General features: G+C 34.9%; 1 long non-coding RNA gene across 4 annotated transcripts; it reads left to right on the forward strand.

Annotated features, from left to right (window-relative positions):
- The first annotated feature begins 1473 nt into the window (after positions 1–1473).
- Positions 1474–17989, forward strand: LOC134844091 (uncharacterized). Of its 4 annotated transcripts, none has more exons than XR_010162663.1 (4): positions 1474–1670; positions 2901–2966; positions 12630–12669; positions 17384–17989. It is a non-coding gene; the product is annotated as an uncharacterized LOC134844091 (long non-coding RNA). The 4 variants fall into 4 exon arrangements; XR_010162664.1 differs by having other exon boundaries at positions 1474–1648; XR_010162666.1 differs by lacking the exon at positions 2901–2966 and having other exon boundaries at positions 1474–1648.
- Positions 17990–21734: the final 3745 nt, after the last annotated feature.

The following is a 21734-nucleotide window of genomic DNA, read 5'->3' on the forward strand; positions in this document are numbered from 1 at the left end:
GAATCCACGTGGAGGGGGGGGGGGGGGCGTCCGCCACCCTCCCACTTAATCCCTCCCTGTGTTACTTAAACAGCCTTCTGCGATTTTCATAGATTGTTAAACATGCCGAACACGTTATTTTTGGTGTGCATTCAAATTATTTTTTCATTAATTTTTCAATAATCGTTGAGGTTGCTTTTTTGTTTGCATTTGCGAATAGCTAGTGTTTATTGCAATGAATAAAAGTTTTTCAGGGTTCAATTTTGAAACTTATCACGAGCCATAACTCTATTTGTTGAAACATAATTATTTAGGACATGATTTTCGAAGTTTTTAAAAAGGTTCAATCTATTTTTTGGTGTCTATTTTCTATGGTTATAGCTACAAATTTTGTGACTGTCTTCATAGTTTTCATTAATTTTTAGTATTGTTCTTCACTATTTTCTTGGTTATGGCCGGGATTCAACGCTCGATGTGTTATTTACTTCAATGAGAACACTTATCTAAGTCTGATATTTTTCAGGAAATTTATTTACATTTTGTGCACATTTTGTACAATTGAATTTTTAGCGTTTTTTTTTCAGTTCAGTTCAGTTAGTTTTTAAAGGAAGTCAAACTCCACAATCGAAAGTGCTAGGGTCACTCAGCGTCTTTTGCAGTCTATCAATCAATCATATGGCAATTTATTAAGTTGGTATGCTAAAAGATTCATTTTGTAGTAGTTAGAACATAATTGAAAGATGCCCGAGGCCATCTTCAACTAAGTTCTAACTGTTTTTGCTCTTTCTGAGGGAAAGATGCCGGTAAATTCTGAAAGAGCCCGGAAAATTGTGAAAGAGCCCGGAAAATTCTGAAAGAGCCCGGAAAACTCTGAAAGAGCCCGGAAAAGTGCGCGAAACTATGCAAATGATATCTTTTTTCTAGCATGCGTTCTATTATTTCATTTTTCTTTCATGCCTTGTCGTGAGAGAACATGTGTGAAAGAGCAAAAACATACTCTTCTCACTTTGTATGCTGAAAAATTGGTCTGCTAAAAAATCGGTCCCCGTTTTTCATTGTAAGCAATATCTCTATGCCCACTTTTAAAGCCATCTCTGCTGTGGGTTGCACTCTAGATATGTTAAGCAAACTATCATTTTCTCATGAAATTCTATTCAATGCATCTTTCAAAATAGCTGTGGTGTGTATATTACTCTCACGCTCAAGCTTACCTCTTTTAAAAAAGGATGTTAATTTATCAATGGTAAAATAAAAAAGATTGAAATTTTTACGTCAAAAAAGAACGGAAGTTGAAGGTATCAGTTTTCAGTAATTGAGGATGCTCAATACAATTAAGGTGTAGGCAGCTTTGGCTCCCGATGAAGGCTTGCAAAAGTTACAGCAACCCATTTCCTATCTTCATAATCAATTGCTGTAATGATTGTTCTGTTAAGGCGTCGGTTTACCTTTTAACTGGGGGTGTTAGCTTTTAAGGCAATGCAAGATGTGTCAGATTTTCGGCCTTGTGTTTTTTTGTGGAAGTCCTTATTGACTATGACATGTTTGGTTTTTAACTTGGCGGTGTTTAGTTTCATTTTCTTGATTATTTTACTTTCGAATCCCTCCAACTTGAAGCGTAATAGCAGAAATAACATTGCTGCAAAATTAATTTTGCGTTGAAACTTCTCAGGTTAAATCTATAACTCAGATAAGTAAATAATTTGAGTAAGGTTTCAAACTTATTTTTTAAAAAATTATGGACATTTTTAGGCCAGTTATTTTGAATTTTTCGAGCTCTGTCGAAACCCCAGAATTGCAATCTTCGGCGCTGCAAGTATTTATTGAGAGAAACAGAAAGTTGGGACAGCGCCGCAGTTACTTATTGGCCGAGTTGCTAGGTTTTGACTGCACGGCAGGTTTTTTATTAACCAAAATGGAGCTGTGACGAAATATTAAATAAACGGTGAAAAGTAAAGGCTGCAAGGTTGAATAAATATTGCGGCAAAATTGTTTTTCCCGATGAAACTTCAAAGATTAAATGCATATCTATTACAGAAAAAAATTGTTAGAAATAGATTCGAAAAATTGTATCGACCTTTTTTAAGCCAGCCATGAATTTAAAGCGCTGCTGCAACTATATATATATTTTTAGCGCGCCAGCAATTTCTGGACGGTTTTGACCTAAGTTTTGTTTTCGGGAATTGATGAAATTTCGGCAACTGAAATTGACGGATTCCAACCCCCTCACCCTTAAGCACGCTACATATATTTAAAAATTATTGACTCCTGACTACCATTCAACTCATTACTGAAAAGCTTCGAACATGCAATTTTGATGAATTAATTCAGCCGAATATCAGTTGTGCCATCCTGCCATACGTTTGGCGGATGAACATATTTTAACAAAAAGAGTAATTTATTTGAGAGTTTTCTTGGGAACTTAATTTCTCATGCATTCATACAACGTGCTTCTCTGTTTTTTGTGTCTAACTTAATGCTTAAATATAATGCCTCTAATTCATTCAGCCAAAAATATATATTTGTTGATCAACAATTCTTCCAAGTCGTATTCCAACAAATGGGGAGGGTTACAAAAACCATCACTTTTAAAAATAAATGGAATGAGCGTAGATATTCCTTGTTGTCATTATTTACAAATACTTCAATAATAAGAATGCCTCATCAATCACAGGAAAGTGGCAAATTAGTTTTGAAGTTTTTTGATTTCGCGGTGAAAAAATACCATCTTCATAGATGCTTGATAATTTCGTTGCGAGAAACAAAGGTTTCAAGGATGTGCGAGTTTGGAGTCCAGAATTGGCAACAAAGCCTTTCCTAATATGTACAAAGAGTCCATTTAAAAGATTAGAGCTTAAAAGATAAGATGTTTGAGTTGTTTTGACGCTAATTTATCCGTTAATGCTAGACTAATTGATTTTTAGCTTTTACTCAGAAAAGTAGAAAGCCAATAAGGGTAACTATTCATCGTCATCTGAGAAGTCGAAACGGTAAGTATCTTGCATTTCATAAATAGCCCTGAGTAGTGTTAAGAGGTCATAATGGAGTCGTGAGTAGTTTTCGTCAATTTCCTCCCCCGTTTCTTACCCCGCTGAATTAATTCTGGATAGCAATTTTGGCTCTATTCCTGTTTCTCTCCCCTTGTGAAGTTGCAGTTTGAGTTATCTAAAGGTCGTTCACGAAAAATTGCCAAAAATTGTTTTCTTGTTCAGGCTGACTCGATTAATTGCAGCTTAGAACATCAAAAATAATTATCAAGAGGCGTTCGTTAATCAATTTATTACCCTTGCGAATAGCATGCGTTATCAAATCTGAATGTAGATTTTTTTGGGGGGTTAACAACTAGTTTAACTAAGTATTTTTTTTCTCAAAAACCCTTCTACCAATTTTCAAAAAAAGGTATCCATAGAAAGACCACCTACATTTTGTGTGCCTGCATACTCCCCTGGTCTCTTTAGTTGACCGATTTTTTTTTGATTTTTTCGTTCTCTCACAAATTAAGCCACCAAATCTGAATGGATTTAGAACGGAATAGAACGCTCCCCTCATAAGCGACTACGCCCAAACTTTTTACACCTAAAATTATGGCCCTCGGAATAGTCAAATTTTTGATTTTTTGACTTTTCTCGAGAACTACTCAGCCAAACTCGTGTTTTTGGGTTCAATCGAAATTACTGGTCTGCTTAAGCGGCTGCGCCCAATTGTTTTTAAACAAAAAGCTATATTTCTCGGAAATGTCAACTTTCTAATTTGTTGACCGTTTCTTGAACTTTTCTCGATAAATATTCTGCCGAAGCTGATATCATAGGTTTAATCGACACAACAGGTTGTTGGAAGCTTGCATTTTGTTAATTTGCTACGCCTAGTTTCTTTTAACAAAAAGTTATGGCCTTCAAACTCGTGAATGTTTGGAAACATTGCCCGTTTTTTGGAAGTTTTTTCACTTTACTCGAAGACTACCGTGCTAATTCTCAGCTTAAGTGCTCAATCAAGAAACCCGATTTTGGAAATCTTCTCTACTTTACCGTCACGGCCTGCTTTTAGCAGAAAAAAATTACGGATTTCGGAAACACAATTTTTTGTACTTAGACCATTTTTTAGAAACTTTTTGAGTTTTCATATAAACTACCCTATCAAATCTACTTTCAATCGAAAGAAGTGGCTGTGCGATTTTTTCCTTGAGGAGGCGGATGACACTATGGCCCTTTCAACCATGACCGAAGCGGCATTCGAACCCACGACTTTTGTGTTAAAGGCCGTGCGTCTTACCCACTCGGCCAATTCTGCTCAGGCTTTTCAAATGATTGCGTTGTATCGCCTCTGTGTAGAAAAAATAAGAAGCTGAATTTTTTTGCGCAAAAGACATTTGTTTTTGGATAACCAAGTCGTAGTTTTTAGCAGCTCTCGAAAAGCACCTGCGAAGACGTTTTCTGACGTTGTTCCGAAGATTTCAGCAAAACTGCTGATTTAACAGCAAATCCCGACAGCCAACAGGTTCGTTTAACTCCCTGAAAATCAACCTCAGGTGTTTTTAGGAAAAATAACGTAGAACTAAAAGGTATGTTATAAATGCATGCTAGTTGAACTGAAACTACCGAATGAATTAATTAAATTTGGCAATTTTTGAATCCCATGGTGAAAAAACAAAAAAGTTATTATTAAAAATAGGGCTAAAAAGTTGTCGCTCTCGTATTTCGTCCGAAGCAAACATAACGACGCCACACTCGGTTACTTTGGTATTGTTTTGATTTCCACAGACATTGTCTCTTATTTCCGCAAAAATCGAGTTTCTCAAACGATTGTTGACTTAGTCGAAAAACAAAAAATGATTAAGCACTAAGCACTGGATTCCATAACAACAAATTTTTGTCAGAATTTCGTTCAGGCAACGTTTATTTCTGTAATCCAGCTACAAAACTACTAACACATGTAAAATATGTGTCTAGGAAATCCAGAACGAAGCAAGCACATTTTGTGCTCTGTTATAAAACCAAGTTTTGCATCGTACTGAAAAATGCATCTGGTAAAATGCTCCCATACGCCATATTAAATACAAAAGAATAGATTTCGCTCATTCTAACAAATCGATTATGGCAAATAAGCTTCTTTTAACCAATTTTGAACGATTTTTAAGATGGATTTAATCTCCGCTTACGAGTTAATAGCGCGAAATATATTGCGCGTTAATTGTCCCAAAATGGCAATCTTTAAACCCCCATAACTTTACGAAAAAGATCACAGGTAAAATATCTTTTTAAATGTAAGCTCAAGACAAGAATACCGTTTGAATGATATAAAAAAAAAATTCCGTCAAAAAAGGCTAGTTAAAAAGTCGAAATTTGTCTGAAGAAAAAAAAACCCACCCCGAGCACAAATATTCCGTTACTTTCGTATCGAAAGTCGGAACAATAACCTTAAAAATGTGAGAGTTGGGGAAACCTTAAATTCGAGATAGGGAAGTACTTTTTGACGAAAACCGAAAGTAGCTTGATGGATCTGATTTTTTTATATTGCAGTCTGACAATGAGACTTCGAAAAAGTCAAAATTGCAGGAAAAAGTCAAAATGCAAGCTTCAAACGAGATATTGTCAAGTAGTGACCCCTTTGTTGATAACGGCACGATGGTTGTTTTGTGCTTTAATTATTGCTTGCATCTAATTTTTTTTTTTTTTGAAAATGACTGCGTTTTGTTGACATGTGCTAAATAATAAATAAATTTAAATTTTTGACTCTTGGTACATGACAAACAACGAGAGTGAAACTGACCCTATAAATGGTAATAGCTCCCAGGACATGCTTAATTTAAGATTTTTTTCTTGGCCTGAAATTGAGGCAATTGACATCAAGCCTTTCATTTCATTTTCCTTTGTGCCTTCCGAAAAAAAAAAAAACTGACGATGACTGGAATAGCGGTTAATGTTTTCTGTTATTTTCAGCAATAAAGTTTTTTTGTAATTCATGTTAATTGATCAATTCAAAAGTTACGAAATTAATCTTGTTTCTTTCGAAAACTTTTTAATTCTATTAATCGCAATTGAAAATTTTCAGTTTCATTGGTTTAATAATTTATAAGGGCTAAATGACTTGTGTAGAGACAGGGGGCCTATTTTGTCTTTAGCCTAAAACCAGTTTGAATTCTTGCAATTGATGCCTGTCAGTTTGTTCCGTGACAGCTAGTCATGTAGATCCGCGGCACACTTAAGTTTGCAGGGCATCTGAATCGGCAACATGTCTAATCTATCTGTCGAATTGAATTTCCGAGGAAATTAACCGACGTTCATTTTTGTTTTCCCTACCTCTTTGCTATGTGATGTTCCTAATCATATGAAGTTCAGATAACCTATACCAGTCCAGCTATAATTGTTAGGCTATATTGGCCTGCTGAGACAGCATTTTATTGAAAAAATCATATGTTTTTTGCAGCAGACTGATATCATTTCCTAAATAAGGCGCATTAATTTCCCAGTAGAGTTTGGATAATTGTTATTTGCCTTAGATCGTCAGACTTTCACGTAAGTTGGTGCATTTTGTTTGCTATGGTAATTTTTTTACAAAGTTTAAGTTTTACAAATATTCTGGGATTTTAATTGAGTTTCAAAAGCGTGTTCTGAGTCAAAAGCGTGTTCGCGAAATTTGCGGTCTCATTGGACTCGAGTAGAAGAAAGTGACAGGTCATTTTCAGGGGAGAGTTTGAGGTTGTGTTTTTTGTGGAAGTTAAAGATAAAAAAAGGTAAAATAAAAGGCTTTTTAATTCTGGCTTGCATATAAACGAATTCGACGGCAAAAGTATCGGGCTGGGTGAGTCACTTGGACAAAAATTAGATATAGTGTTAAGATGATTATCCCCGAAAGACTATGCTGCAAATTTTTCAGGCAGATCAGGCAGAAGGGAAATATGAAATTTGTCATCAGGGTTTAATGATTTACTCATTCAAAGGTTTTTGAGCGGTCAAGTAACCTTCTATTTGGGGTTTTTTTTTAATAAAGCCTCGGGAGATGAAGCTGTAGAGTGACGTCCGTAGGCTGATGGAATAAACGGAGCTAAAACCAAGCTCTGCAACATGGTGACTGTTTGAGGAGTTGTTTTTATAAATGGTCACACTTTATACAAAAGATTGATTCTGAAATTTGTATATAATGTTCTTTACTTTAATTTTCTTTAAGTCGAATATTGTATCATGTATCACGTCAAATCTTTTTCAGCCATGATTCAAATGGCGTTTAAAGAACTTCAAAAAATGTTTTTGGTTTGAGAAAAAAGGTTTAAAATTTTAAGTTTGAGTCTAATTTCGAGCGAGTTGAGAAAATTGTTGTTTGAAAAGTAAAAAACTTCGTTTTACTCCTGGAAAGCTAGTTTTGGAAGCTTCATTTAGCCCTTCCTTGGCGTTAAAATTTTCGGAAAAATCAATACATGGTTCTGCAAAGAATTAGATAACTTCTTAGAATTTGTTTTGGTTATTGATTTTACTAAGGCAATTATTGTCGATTACGCCTAATTCACTTACGTTTTACTAGTTCGAACACTTCTTTCTTTCATCACACCTCGCAAAAAAAACAATACTAAATTGATTCAAAAAACACCTTTTTTGTGAATGTGGTCGGAACATTCTGTGCTACTTGCACAGCGACCAGTGCTACTTGCACATCAGCAAGGGTATCTGTAATATATTAAGTTTTTATCATTAGTAATATTTCGTATGACTGTTATTTTGGTTGACCATCATTTCTATCATTTTTTCGTGAGAAACAATTTTCAATTCTGGAGGTTTTGTTATGCATTTCATGCATTTCTCAAAGAACTTTAAATGAAGTGGTGGTATATTATACTAAGGCTTTTTTATTCGAACTGCAAAATTAATTTTTGAATAATTTGCTCAAGCATTTTTAAAAACTTTTTTAGTTGTTTGAAAAATTATTTTGCCCGCGTGCTAAAATTTTCATTTCAATAAAATGGTTCGTCGTTTCGAATGAATTGTCATATTATTGCCCGTTGATTTGTTAGTAATATTTGAAAAAATGCGTTCGAATTTCTTTACCTTCATGCTTAGGCTGTCAGGTTACGTGCGCGCTAGCAAATTCTGTTTTATCTTTTTTTTTCTCGCTCATTCATTTCAACTAGTATATATTATTTCAGACTAACACACTACTTAACACACTGAGGCGCTAATTTTTATGTTATTCTTTCTTGGTTTAGTTTAATTTTTCTAGATTTTTAGCAATCTTTTTTGCTTGATTGGCGGCATGTATTCGGGGTGTTATTTTCAGAAAAATGTAGAGGTATGTTAAACAATTTTTGACACGCTTCTTATACATTTTGAAATATATTTTTTGTCCAGAGCTCAAAATGCAAAATATATTTCACATCCGACTATTTCTGGAAAGTTATGGGGTTTGAAGACACACGATTTGATCACCAGAGGATATTTAATATCACGCGGAACTTCCGATTGACTTTTAACGTGTAGCTCAGACAACAAAATGATTCCAATTTGAATAAGGATACGTAATCCAAATGTAGCTTTAAAGGACGCAAAATTTTTTTTATTGACAGCATAAGGGAAGTTTCGCTGTGGTAGAAAGTCTTTTTGGATGTGTTTGCAAAATGCAGCCTCGCCCGTTGTTTAAATTTTTGTGTCGCATTGTTTTTTTTGGCCTAATTGTATTAATGAGAAATTTCAATATGGTTAAGATACTTTTGCTCCCAAGATAGAATGCCGTCAAAAAAACAGTCCACCATGGTTAATTATTTGATTTTATTACTTTATTATCAAAAGAAATAAGATGCATTGTAGCTTATGCCAAAACCGAACAAATAGTTTGCAGAAACTGAGTTCAGAAACAAAGTGATAATGGTTTCAAAGATCGGAAGAAGATAATGGTTTCAAAGTGATGTTACTAATAAATAAATTCAAGACGTGTATAGGTGACTCAATACAAATCTACCCATTCTTAAACTTAATATAGGCTTTTATATCGACAAGATGAATAAACAATTGGTCTTTAGGGAGAGTCATTAGAACTGGTGGCAGATAGTTTCAACAGCCTTTTTATAAACATAGCCTCTATTATTTTCAATAGCCTCTTATATTTCAAATATGCAAAATATTTCTTCTTCTGGTGCAGGTGAAGTGAGTAAAAAATTTACGAAGTCTTGCTGCAATACAAAAACCCACTCACTGTCTCACTGACAAAAACTGTGAACGAGTCAATGAAACAAGCTGCTTACCCCTCAGAGCTCTCGAAAGCAAAAATTCTACCGATGAATAAAGAAGCTTCTGAGCTAAAATGATTTATTGTCGACCTTTAGCCTTGATTCCGTCAATAAGTAAAAATTCAAAACAATGATGTTTCTTAAATTTTACAACTATTCTGAAAAGTTTCAGTTCATATATATGAAACAGTTCGGTTATGAGAGTAAACACGGTACAATTGATCCCCTTGCAGAAGTAACTGAAGAAGTTCTAATGTAACTGAAGTTCTAATGTAACTGAAGTTCTAATGTAACTGAAGAAGCTAACCACAAAGTTCTAATATAGAAGCTTCTATTCTAAGGAGTTACAAATAACTGTTATGATTGCATACAAAGCTATCTATCAAATAGCAAGCAATATGTGCAAATGATTAATTTGTTCAAGTAATCAAAATGTTTCGTGCGGAGTACCCCAGGGCTCATTTTTAGCACCCTCACTATTTCTCATATATGTAAATGATCTTCCAGGTTTGAACTTAAAGTCAGAAGTTTTTTTTTCGCTGACGATAGTACAATTATTGGTCTCGAATTATATCTTGACATACTAAACAGCTACTTTAACTCCGTAGCCGATTGGTTTTCTACCAATAGTTGATCTCCTAATATGAAGAAAACATTTGAATTGGATATAACGAAGAGAAGCGCTTCGTACAACACTAGTTTTTATCAGAATAGAATTTTATCTTCAGAATTGTCATGGAATTTAGTTTTATAAGAATAGAAATTTATCTTCAGAATTGTCATGGAATTATTAAGAAGTGTTCATAGCTTTCAATCTAAATTTTGATGCGCAAATTGATTATATCAGAACTAAATTGCCAAAAAACTGTGGAAATATTGAAAAAATCAGACATGTGTCCCCTTCTGGGTATGTTCAAATATTATTAATCAAAAGTCAGATCGCTCATTCAATATGGCGTTTTGATTTTTGGTTGTACAAGTTTCAATGCATTGCAGCCAATCTTAGTTTTGCAAAAAAAGTGGTTTCGCAGTTTCCACAACATTCTTTCATATGTCTTCGTCTCTAGAAAAATGTTAGCAGTACACTTATTGTTCATATTTGATTTTTTTGAAAAATGTTCTCTGATAATAGAAAAATCAGAAGATTTGGTAAAAGCTCTCTGAAAAAGTTAAAAGTAAAAAACAAAAATTACAACGTTTTTTTCTTTTCTCTTCCAGGACTCTTAATTGCTTAATTCTTTTTGTGAAAATGAATTGAGTCCCTTTGATTTTCAGTCATTAAGTGTATCGCAAGTAAGTAATTGTGTTCATAGAATGAAATGTCTTTATATTTCTTCAGTGGTAAAAACAAGTTAGATCTTAAATTTAAAAACTGTTCAGTTTTACATTCAACTTAAACACTTTTCTTTCACTCTATTTTAATTATTACTTGAATGGTTTTTTTGTTCTTTTCCAGATAATCTGCAATAACAGACGCAGTAATCCCGCTCTGACTATTATTCTTTTTCTACTGCTTATAACCTGTTTACCATAACCTGCTTGTAACTGTGCATATTTTGATGTGTCAATCGCAGCAGTTTGGCTGGTTTTTTACGATCTGTGTTAATTTGTTAACATATCCTTTAATGTTAAATTTAACGAGCGAAACTTTATGATGTCTACCACTTGTTTACCGAAGACGTTCAGAAACTCTAGGGCAATATACGGCGACCAAATGGACCTTTTGTTTTTCCCTTTCGTTCAATGTTTTCTCGAAATGTGTTGCATTTGTATGAAGTGTGCTTAGATTGAATCAGAGAATGTTTTTTTTTCATTGTTTATACGCATGAAAATTTTACTGTTCGAATCACGAGTGAAAGGATTTTACTATGTCAATATATCACACGACCCATTCCGATGATTTTTCGTGGTGCCTAATTTTGCGCTGAAATTTTTAAAAAAGGAAAAAAACTAGAGCACATCCGAAGACAGAAGTTCCTCCCCATTTTCATTGGTCGGAACAATGACGGAAAAACTCACTTTCGATACTTAGTTAAGTTTCAATTTTATCTGCTATTAAGTGCTATTGGATTTAGTTACCCCCATGAGGTTATTATGTGAATGTTTATTCATTTTTAATACATATAAGTTTTTTTCTTTAAGTTCTAAAATTAACCTATTCATGATGACCTATCCATGTTGTATGATTCATTTCACTTATATGATATCATAATTATGTCCTATCATATAATTTTTTTGTGAATTTTATTGGAAAAAAGCAAACTATCCGTTGTCTTCTCTCATATAAACAAAAGCACGCTCAACAAAGACACTTCATGGTGTTTGAGTGAGATATCAGTCTTTTATTCATGATTTAGACGGCTGGAAACTTTTAGTTATTATCAGTGTAATGCTAGCTGGCTCGTCTGAACCATGATAAATGGGCTGTTAATAACCTGGCATAATTAATCTAACCAAAAACTTGTGAGCCTTGCGTGTCATCTGATGATAGCAATGAAGTCTGGTTATAATGGTTGGTGACCACTTATTAGCACTTGTTGTTGATACTAAAAGATATGGGCAAGCAATTTATCTATATTTGTCTGTAGTTCCGTTAGGTAAGTTGTGATACTGAATACGTAATTTAATTTCAAAGGTCTGCGCATTTAGTCCCTACTTTTATGAGCATATTTGGTCTTTGAAATGGGAAAAAATCATCTATCTTTGTCTAGGTTGACCGAATTTATTTTCCGAGCTCTGTCAAAGTTTAGTTGCACTTCATACTAATTTTGAGAACGGAGCTTCGAAAAGACTGTTTCAACGCTGAAAATTGACTAAGGCGCAGAAATTTTAGGATTATCCTCAAATTTTTTCACCTTAGCGAGTTTTCAGCGGAAAAGCAGGTTTTTCCGAGTCTTTGCCAAAATCCCTCCCACACCTCCCCCCCTTCCCTACCCCTCAAAATTGGTTTCATTTTTTTTGCGCGCCACAAAATGAATGTAAAGGTTACGTTGTAGACTTGTTGAGGGAAAGCAAATGCCCGCCCCACCTGTTTTTGTATCCGCTACTGGTATTAAGTGGTAAGTGTGTACGGTTTGGAATCAATTACGTAATTAGTTTATTTTTTTTAAGCCATGTAATAAAGCATTTTTTTTCTGGTAAGTTATAGATGATGCTTGTTTTTTGTCAAGGTTACATTTTTTATGATTAGTGCGCTTTTATCCGGGATATGCTGCTGCTGATTTATTTCTTTCGTTTTTCTTCAAAGGTGACATTTAGGCTAAGCCCCGTCCTTTGGGAATAAACAGGGTTTGTTTTTTTTGTGAGCGGAAGTTGACACTTTGAAATCAACCATTTGAATCAATGGTAATTTACTTTTTTGTGACTGAAACCTTCTAATAAAATTTCAATCAAATAAACTGTCCTATTTATTTATTTTGTTTATTCCGGAATTTAATTTTAGTGCGTTGATCGACAGTTGATTCTCTGCTAACCACAATATAGTAAGTAGATTGCTTTTTTCACTTTCATTGATTTTTGTAAATGTTGCTGATATCATCGTCTTTTAAAATGTCTAGCTTTTCTGATGCTGGTCAAATGTAAACCAGGAGAAAGGTTCTTGTTAACTTTTGAGTCCTGGGAGATAACTTGATGGAGAGGTTACGCCATAGCACGCACGTGTTGTCGCTCCTCTCCTCCGTATAATAAAGCACCAGAACCTGACCATGTTGCAATAGAACATAATTAAGTGAACCAGGACTGGTTTTTAGGGGAAAGACAACGAACATTTTACCCTCGCAATGAGAGAAGATTGAAGTTATGATAATTTTATGAAAATTTTGAAGGCATAATTTATGAATGAAAATATCTAAAAATTTAATTAATGCATGCGGGCGGGGATTCTTAATGAGGTTTCAAAAGGGGAGGGAGATTCTTAAGTAGATCATACAAATCATAAAAGTCTCGTTGGATGAGCAAGATCAGCTACGACGAAGAAACGCCACATGTGGTTGAAAGAAGGACTACCACACTGAAATTTTTTTCAATCCTGATGCGAGCTACAATGAAAAGTCTCAAGAAATCCTGGATTTGATTCGCAGCGCTTTAGGCTAAATGCGAGCGTTAGAGTAGATAAAATTGAGTATTCAACCCTTTCACCTCCCAAAATTTCCCCCTTTAGAATTATTCACGACACCCGTTTTGGTCAACCAACTCTTTTTTAATGGGGATGCATCTACCAACACGCAGAGGTGGATTGAAGTGAAGCAACTATTTCTGGATTGTCAACTGAGTCTAGAAATAATAACTTTTTTGTGCATCGATTTCATCCATTCCAACTTTCTTCGTCCACCTCTGGAGTTAAATTATGAAAAGTCAAAATCACAATCACGATGTGAAAAGACAAAATCACAATCACGATGTGAAAAGACAAAATCACAATCATGTTTTAAATTTTTCTGGCATGAAATTTATCCTTCTCGATATTCAGGGTTAATTTGTTCTATTTTAGTTATCCAAAAATAAGCTCGTAAAGGATCAAGAGTGCTAACATATTAAAGCTTTTTTTTAGCTGTATTTGGATTTCAAGAATGTATTACAACAAGTTTCTCTCAGTGTTAATGAGAGTTGATCTCTGTTTTGTTTTGCTTCTCAGACCGATTTAAGATACACATGGTCATCTATCGCCATGCGAAAGATATTCAAACGCGAGTTTGAGCTGTTTTTTTGCTGAAATGATTTATTGTTACGAATTCTCTCGAATAGCGAAAATTAACTGTCGTGTAGGGTGTGTTTTAGCGGGTATTTTTATTTTCATTTTTCTTTTCGCAATGATCAATGTGGTGCTTGTTATATTGGTGTGAGCTTGATCGTTACTTGCTTTGAGGTTGATCGGCTGACAAAGAACATCGAAAAAGATAACTATACGAAAAAATTTTGAGCAAATAAGAGTTGACACTGAAGAACTTGTTGGTTTCTTCTCGTTGAGATTGATAAATGCTGATGATTCCTGATTTTTGTTTCAAAAAATTTCAAGAGCGTCTAGTTTGTTTCATTTTTATCACACGGTGGAAGACTAATAGTTGAAGCGCTTTCAGTAATCTTAAACGCTATTTTTCAAGGGATCTGGACAAAGTATCCCAAATGAAAGTATCTCATACAAAATTATCACATACATACCTGTATAAATCAATGGACTAAATAGCCCATGTAATATATCCTGAGGATTTATTCTTATGTCTATATCGCAGTTAAAATGAGTTCCTTTTGTTAACTTGTCGGCTTTTATTAAACAAATTGTCAGTTTTTTCTATGTATTTTTAATTGATTTTCCAAAATTCGGTTATTTTTCAACGTAAAGCTTATGTGAAGTAACAATTTTTGGGAGTTGGTTGAGGCTAATATATCAATAATTTTACAGACATTCCTCCATACCGGGTAAGCGGTTCAGGGGTGGGGCAGGAGACACTTTTCATCCATTGAAAACCAAAATTTGTGATCTATCGCGAATCCGAGCGTTCAATCTTTTGATCAATAGATTTTTGTGCAGAACAATTATACCATGTGAGCTTACAAAATTGCGTCTTTTCTTCTATTGAAATTTCACGCTTGAAACTCAATTTGAATTCACGCTCATTTTCAAAACTTGGCATTGCTTGATCAGTTTGTTCAAGTGTGGCATTCTTTTCGGAACTGAATGGTGATTCATCGGATGTGATTTTTTGGGTGGTGTTGGCTACATAGTCCTGAGCTCTTATTGTTTGTATGGCCTTTTATGGTTTTCGGATGGAGTGGGATATGCTAGCGAAGATATACAGATGAATGATTTCATGTCATTAAACCGTTTTTAAATAGTCATTTTTGCTATCGTTTTGATTACACTCGCAAGTTTTAGCGAGCAAGACAAATTACTACGGCTTATTTTTTATCGGCTTAGTCAACTAATTTTGTGTCGCATTAAGGGAAACATAATTTTTATGGTCCCCTCCCCAATTTATGTTAGTTGTAATTTATCAACTCGGTTTGCAAAATCAATTATTCTTTTTTTTCCGGCTGAATGCGTTTCGTCGTATTTTATATCGACTCACTAGCCTCAATTGGGTCGTTTGATGAGCGAAAAAAAGTTTTTATGCGCGTGTGTGTGTTCTCAAGGGAAGGGGACTCAATTTTTTAAAAATTAGTTTTGAATTTGAAAAAATAGTCATGAAGAGTTTCTGCTCAGATATTTTAGGATTTGTTACCGTTGGTTTGCTTTGTTCCGATAATGATTTTGCGATCTATTGTCTGGACATGTTTTTTTCCACAAGTATCTTCACTCGCTTTGATAGATCTAATTTTATCCCAAGAGGTGGGAAGCTCAGCTTCGCCTCTGTGTAGTAAATTGTCTAGGGCTTGTGGCGTATATGCGAGGAAAGGGGACTCTTAATCTACTGGTAGTAGGATCAAATTCGCCACAGCAAAAGTTCTATGTTGAAGGCTGGTTTTTACCTCTATCTTTTTTCACTTTATCGAGCTTTTTTTGCGAAGCGCAACTGTACCTCTGTGTAATTTATTATTTGAAAACTATGGTATTAATCCGACCAGTTTCAAAACAGCTTAAAGATCTTTGGTTTGCGTTTGTTTCCGCCCAGTTTTGAGTTGCTTCAGCTTTTAGGGGTTAAGTGTTGTACCGTTGTAAATTTCTTGTATCGTCGTGCTCTCTGGGACTTTGGGAATTGTTTTAAGGAAATTGTTGTCGTAAGAAAAGATCTGTAAACCGCCACGGGAGTTTATCAGAAGGGTCAATACTAATGATTTATTACCTGTCTCGGTGAAAAAGAATTACTCGTAAATTGATTAACGAGTTTTTGTAAAAAATGTTTCTCGAAAATGTCTTTTTTTTTCTATCCTTTTCAACTCTTTGTGCATTTACAATTGTGATCAGATTTTTCTCAGCTACAAGCACAGCAATTGACTGCTATTGTTTGAAATTATCGTTAAGTATGATTAAGAATCCCTTTTGCATATGCTCTTATCCAACTTCCCCCTTTTTTCAAATTTTTAATTTTCTCAGCTGTTTTGCTGCATGATGTTATGGCTGAATGCGTGATGTTACAATGTAAAATATGATTAACAAATACAAAGGTGGATCTAGGATTTTCTCGAGGGAGGCGGATATTCAAAAAATTTTCGAAAATTTTGACGACCTTTTTTTAGGCGGTCTAAATTAATTTCCCGAGCTCTCCTAAAGCACTAAAAAGACGCTGCTTTGGCCAAATTTTCTGCGCCGCAGGCAAGTTTTTGAAAAAACAGGTCAAAAGCCGTTTCGGGCACTTTTTGGAAAATTTTGACAAAAAAATCGCGTTTTTTTTGGCGCGCGCTCCACCTCAAAATTAGTATATATTGGTGCCGAAGGGTCGGCAGGGGTCGACTTACTGAGAAAGAGGGGGCTCTTTTTCCTTTACCCCCTACCTGCAAATTTTTATATTTGAAGTTACTGTTCACTTTGTCCGATTGTCATGAAAATTGGCATGTAGACTAATTAGGCCATGACAAACATATTTGATCTCCATAATTAACCTTGTAAGACCGCTCGTTAGACCATAAAATTCATGTTTGAGTGAGGTGGGGGGGGGGGGGAAGGAAAAAGAGCCGAAGAAAGCGTCCATTCCCCCCCCCCCCCCCACCCCTAAATCCGCCCCTGAACAAATATGTTCGCAATAGTTAGCTTGATCACCATGCAAAATTTCATCACATTATGACGACGTACAATTAGTTTTTCATAAGTTCAAATGTGGGGGGAGTGGAAAAGATCCGCTAGAGGAGCTGACGATATTTTCAATAGCCTGAAAAGTGCCCCAATTCCAATTCACGTACCAATATTCTAATTAAGTGGACGAATTTGATCTTTGATTTCCATTCTGGCGAAAACTGATTACGCCGGCCATTATTCTTAATTGTGTTTTTTTCCTCTCCGTATATATCCTTTTAACGATAGATTTTGACCGAGTGAAAATAATATTTCACCTAAGAACTAGAATTCAGCCATTTTCTTGTTTACTTACGTAAAAAAAAAACTAAAATTGTTTGAAAAAAAATTAATCAAAAGTCGCGACTACTAAACAATTTTTATCTCCCTGCTCAATTCCTTTATCTATTTCAAAGGAAACGGTATGGCTTCTATCGGAAGCTTCGACTAATGTCATCAGCGACTAGTTTAATTAGAAATTCTTTGTTTAGAACTTACGAAGCTCATTAAATTTCCTTCTATTTTGAAGCAGTTGAGCTCAACGGACGAGAAAACCGGTTACAAACTATACTAACCAATCGATACCACCATCTATTCTGATTTTCATACAGCCCGCAACGAGACTTCGTATATATATATAATTCAATCGAAAACAAGTTAATCAAAATGGGAGCACTTTGTAAAGTCAACTTCACCTGTATCGTCCTATGTTGTGTCATTGGGTTGATTCTAAGCGAAGTCTTGGCTCGACAAGACGACGATAGTGGCGAGTTCTTCACGCCGAGGAGACTTCGACTGAACCCGGGCAGATTTGGAGCGAGGCGATCGAGGTGTGGGAGACCTGGATGCTTCAACGCCTGTCTGGGTAAAACGAGTGACCCGAAAAACCCCTTGTTTGTCATGTACTGCAGCGAACAGTGTTGCTAGCTGCCATTATTGTTATACTCCAATGATGCCGATTAATTTAATTCAATTAATTTTAAGCAATTAATATCGAGAGTCTATTATCTATCACAGGTCAGTTTTGCAGTTTGCATACTGATGATCTGTTGATTTAATCCATCTTTCCTGTGAATAAATTAAAAGTTTTCACCCGTTGTATTTCCAACTTAGAATTCTGGCTGTTGCACGTTGTAGAGGATTTTTAGAGTTGGGGGGGGGGGGTGCTCAAACTTAGCCAGGAATTCGATTCCTTATGCCACCCAAAGTATCATCTTTTTGATACTGTTTTTGAACTTGGTCGCATTGGCTTGTTGACTTCAGTGAATTATTTTATAATTAAATTAGAATTCCCATCCATCGTTCATATTTCTCTTACATCTGCCACCAATCATTGAACACCCAAAATTCTAAATGCTGTTTGATTTCCTGGCTTCTCTATTCTTTCAATAGTTCAAAAAAGAAATTCGAAAAATGCGCGTGGTTTTTTTCTTTACTCCCAACATAGCAATTAGTTTCATCGAGAATCGCCCTCCTTTATTTACACAAACAAATGCTTGTGTTATAATACGAGTTGACTTTTCCAACCGAAGCCGCAAATTTTACAGCCCAACTTCTTGTAGTGGTCTTTATGCAGTGTATGCTTGCGCAATATTCATAACAAAAAAGCTGAGGCTGGTCTTTTGAATACTTGAAAAAAATTCAAGCTTAAATTTCGATAATTTGAAATAAATTTTAAAATCCAACAAAATAGAAACTAATAATTTTCTCATTTTCTTAAAGTATATTTGGATTAATTCGCATGCGTTCACTAAATATAGATTTATTTTTAATCCAGAGTTTTTCACCCCAAATGCTAGGCGCCTTTAGAAAACTGATGTTTCGCTCGCATTATTGATCTCATATTGGTATTTTTCAAACCCCCATTTTTTTCCAAATTAACTCAATTTTAATATCTTTGTAGTGCTCTAATTCTACATGGCAAATCAATGGAATGTGTTTCATCCGCTTTATTGTTGCTGGTGCTGCAAAATCTTGTGGCCAGCAAGTTATACTACACAAGCAGCTTAGATTATATATTTTATTAGGTTATATTACTATTACGAGTTTATGTTTTTCTCAAGCTAACTCGCACAAAATAAGGCTCAACTTGTGCGTTAAGTTTCATAATAGTGTACATACAGCTGGCATGAAACAGTTTACATAGCTCTTGTTTTCATAATAAAAAAAAGTTGAAAGAAAACAAAGCAGGAAACTCTGCGTTAAATGTACAACAGTAACCGGGTGTTTTTCAAGTGGTTTCTTTGGAACTTTCTGCAGGAGAGGGAAACCCTCATGGCAAAACGAGCGAATTGCAAAAGTAACATCAGCCAATTAGATTCAGTATTCACAAAGCTGAAAAAATATTAGACTTTATGTCGGTTATTAGACTTTTTCTCGGAAACAACTTTTACAACTGTGTAACATATTAACATTGCTTTATTGTGAAATCTATATCTATACTATATTTAAATGCGAGTGACAGCTATCTCCCATGTTTAAGCATAATAATTTTGCATGTTTAACGAAGGAGTTTTTTCATGTTTAAGCTATATCATATATTGCAATGCTGAAGAAAATTTTTAATTAGCTTTCCGCAAGGTCATTAATTTTCAGTAATTTTTTCTGTCTGTTTACCTGCTTTTTTAATTGATATGATTGTCTGTCTACCCGTCTCCTAATTTTTAAAATTTCATCTATCTATCTATTATATGTTTAAATGCGGGAAAATTTCTCAGTTTTTGAAATTCTCCTCACCCTCTAGTTGGGTTCTGTCAGAGTTCTCTCAGGGGTTGCGATTCTTGCCTCCATTTCTCAATTCTCAAATCCTTGTAGTTTTCGTGATTCCTAACCTGTAGTTGGGGCAGTCAGAGTCCTTGTAGTTTGAAATTCCTAACCTGTAGTTGGGGGCAGTCAGAGTAATCTCAGGGGTTGCAAATTTGGCCTCCAATTAGGAATGCCTAAATATTTTTAGTTTAAGAGATAAGACGATTTTTGTGATTTTTTGGAAATTATCAGAAAACTCAAATTGCAAATTACTTCACCAAAGTGAAATTCCCAACCCTGTAGATGTGTGCTGTCAGAGTACTTTCAAAGATTGGGAATATTGCCATCAAATAATACTGCTGAAATCTTGGTAATTTTCGAAATGTGAAATCATTTTAGGGTGACCAAATTGATTTTCCGCGAGCTCTCCAAAATCACTAAGAAGACCCTGTTTTGGTCAATTTTTCTTTGCCGCAGGCAAAATTTTGAAAAACAGGCTAAAAAAAAACGTTTTTAGGCAATTTTTGGAAAATTTCGACCAAAAAATCGCGTTTTTTGGCGCGCGCTCCTCAAAATTGGTATATATTGGCGCGAAAGGCGCCTTTAGAAAATTTTTAGGGTCCGTCACCAAATATGGATATCTCAAAATTGTACAAAGGGGGTACCCTTTGGGTCGGTAGGGGGTCGAATCCCTGAAGGGGGAGGGAAGCGTCCAAACCCCATCCCATAAATCCGCCCCTGAGTACATCAATGGTGTGCATTCTTTATACAGTTTGATGGCTATCCATCGGAGTGTTTTTTGTTTTTCTGCAATTGAAAATGGTGATGTGTTCGTGTTTTTTTAGTTTTTTTTTCACGCCAAATGAGTCACTTCAAATAATCATCGGAACGGGTCGAGTGGTATACCAAATTAAATCAATTTCAGTGATAAAAGTTTTTTCAAAAAAATTGCTGCAGTGCCGAGACTTTATTTTTAGTTCAATTTCGAGCGAGTAAAGCGTTAAAAGTAAATGAAAGTTTACTTTTATGTAGATTTTATGGCTATAAAAACTTAATTTATTTTGAAGCAAAGGATGGATAATAGAATGTTTTTGGATTTATAAATTAGTACTTTCATAGCTAACATTTTTTACTCCAGCAATTTTAAATTGGCGTGTTTTTTATATTTCTTCGACGGATTTTTGTAAAATCACTGAACAGAATTTTTCAATGGTTAACAGTGTTCACGATTTCATCGATTTACAAAAGTTTCCTTGCTAGTCTCAAAGAATTCAATACATTAGAGTCACGGTTAAAATGTTGAGTGCAATCATATTGAACTTTTTTATGTAATTTTTTTAAATATTTATTGCTTTAAAAATTACTATTTATGTCATTTAATTATTTATCTGAATTTAAAATACAGTTTGCTGCATCGCAATTAATGCGAAGCTCGACTTCGTCTCTATGTTAAACCGGTATCTTGTTCCATTGATTTTTCAGAAATTAAAATGGCATTAAGTTTGACTCTGACTGCCTGAATGGACTCCAGTTTGCAAAATGAGTCTCTCCAATCGCTGAAACTGAAACACAAAACGATGAAAATGACTCTAGAAAAACTGGAAAATTTCAAGAAATTATCTGCCACGCAAACTGTCGAGGGATTCGAGTTAGAAGTAAAGAAATGGCGCCAAGTTTGCATAGACGTTTTGAACGAACTTTTTCAAAACGAGTTGTCGAGGAATCCACAGCTGACAATGAGTGATTTTATGACAAACGCAGCTTCTGAAAATGCATTGTTACTACTTAAATTTGACTTTGAAAATGAAAATTTTGCTGATGATTCGAATTGATAGTTTCAAATGTGAGATATGATCTAAATTGTGACAATAAATTAAAGCCGAACAGGTGTAATTTGCTGAAGGATTTAATAGGAAACATTCCGAGATTGGAATACTTTCAGTTTTCTTTGAAACATACTCCACTGCTCTAAACATTCAGCGCAGGAGATTTGAAAATATCATTCGCACCAACAACCCAAGAAAAGTTTAGCCAGGGAAAGAACTCTCGAAATTGGGGAAAATCCTGCAAAGGGCTGAATAATTGCGTGTGTATAGG

This window comes from Symsagittifera roscoffensis, chromosome 4, assembly GCF_963678635.1.
Source record: "Symsagittifera roscoffensis chromosome 4, txSymRosc1.1, whole genome shotgun sequence".
Lineage (NCBI taxonomy): Eukaryota > Metazoa > Xenacoelomorpha > Acoela > Convolutidae > Symsagittifera > Symsagittifera roscoffensis.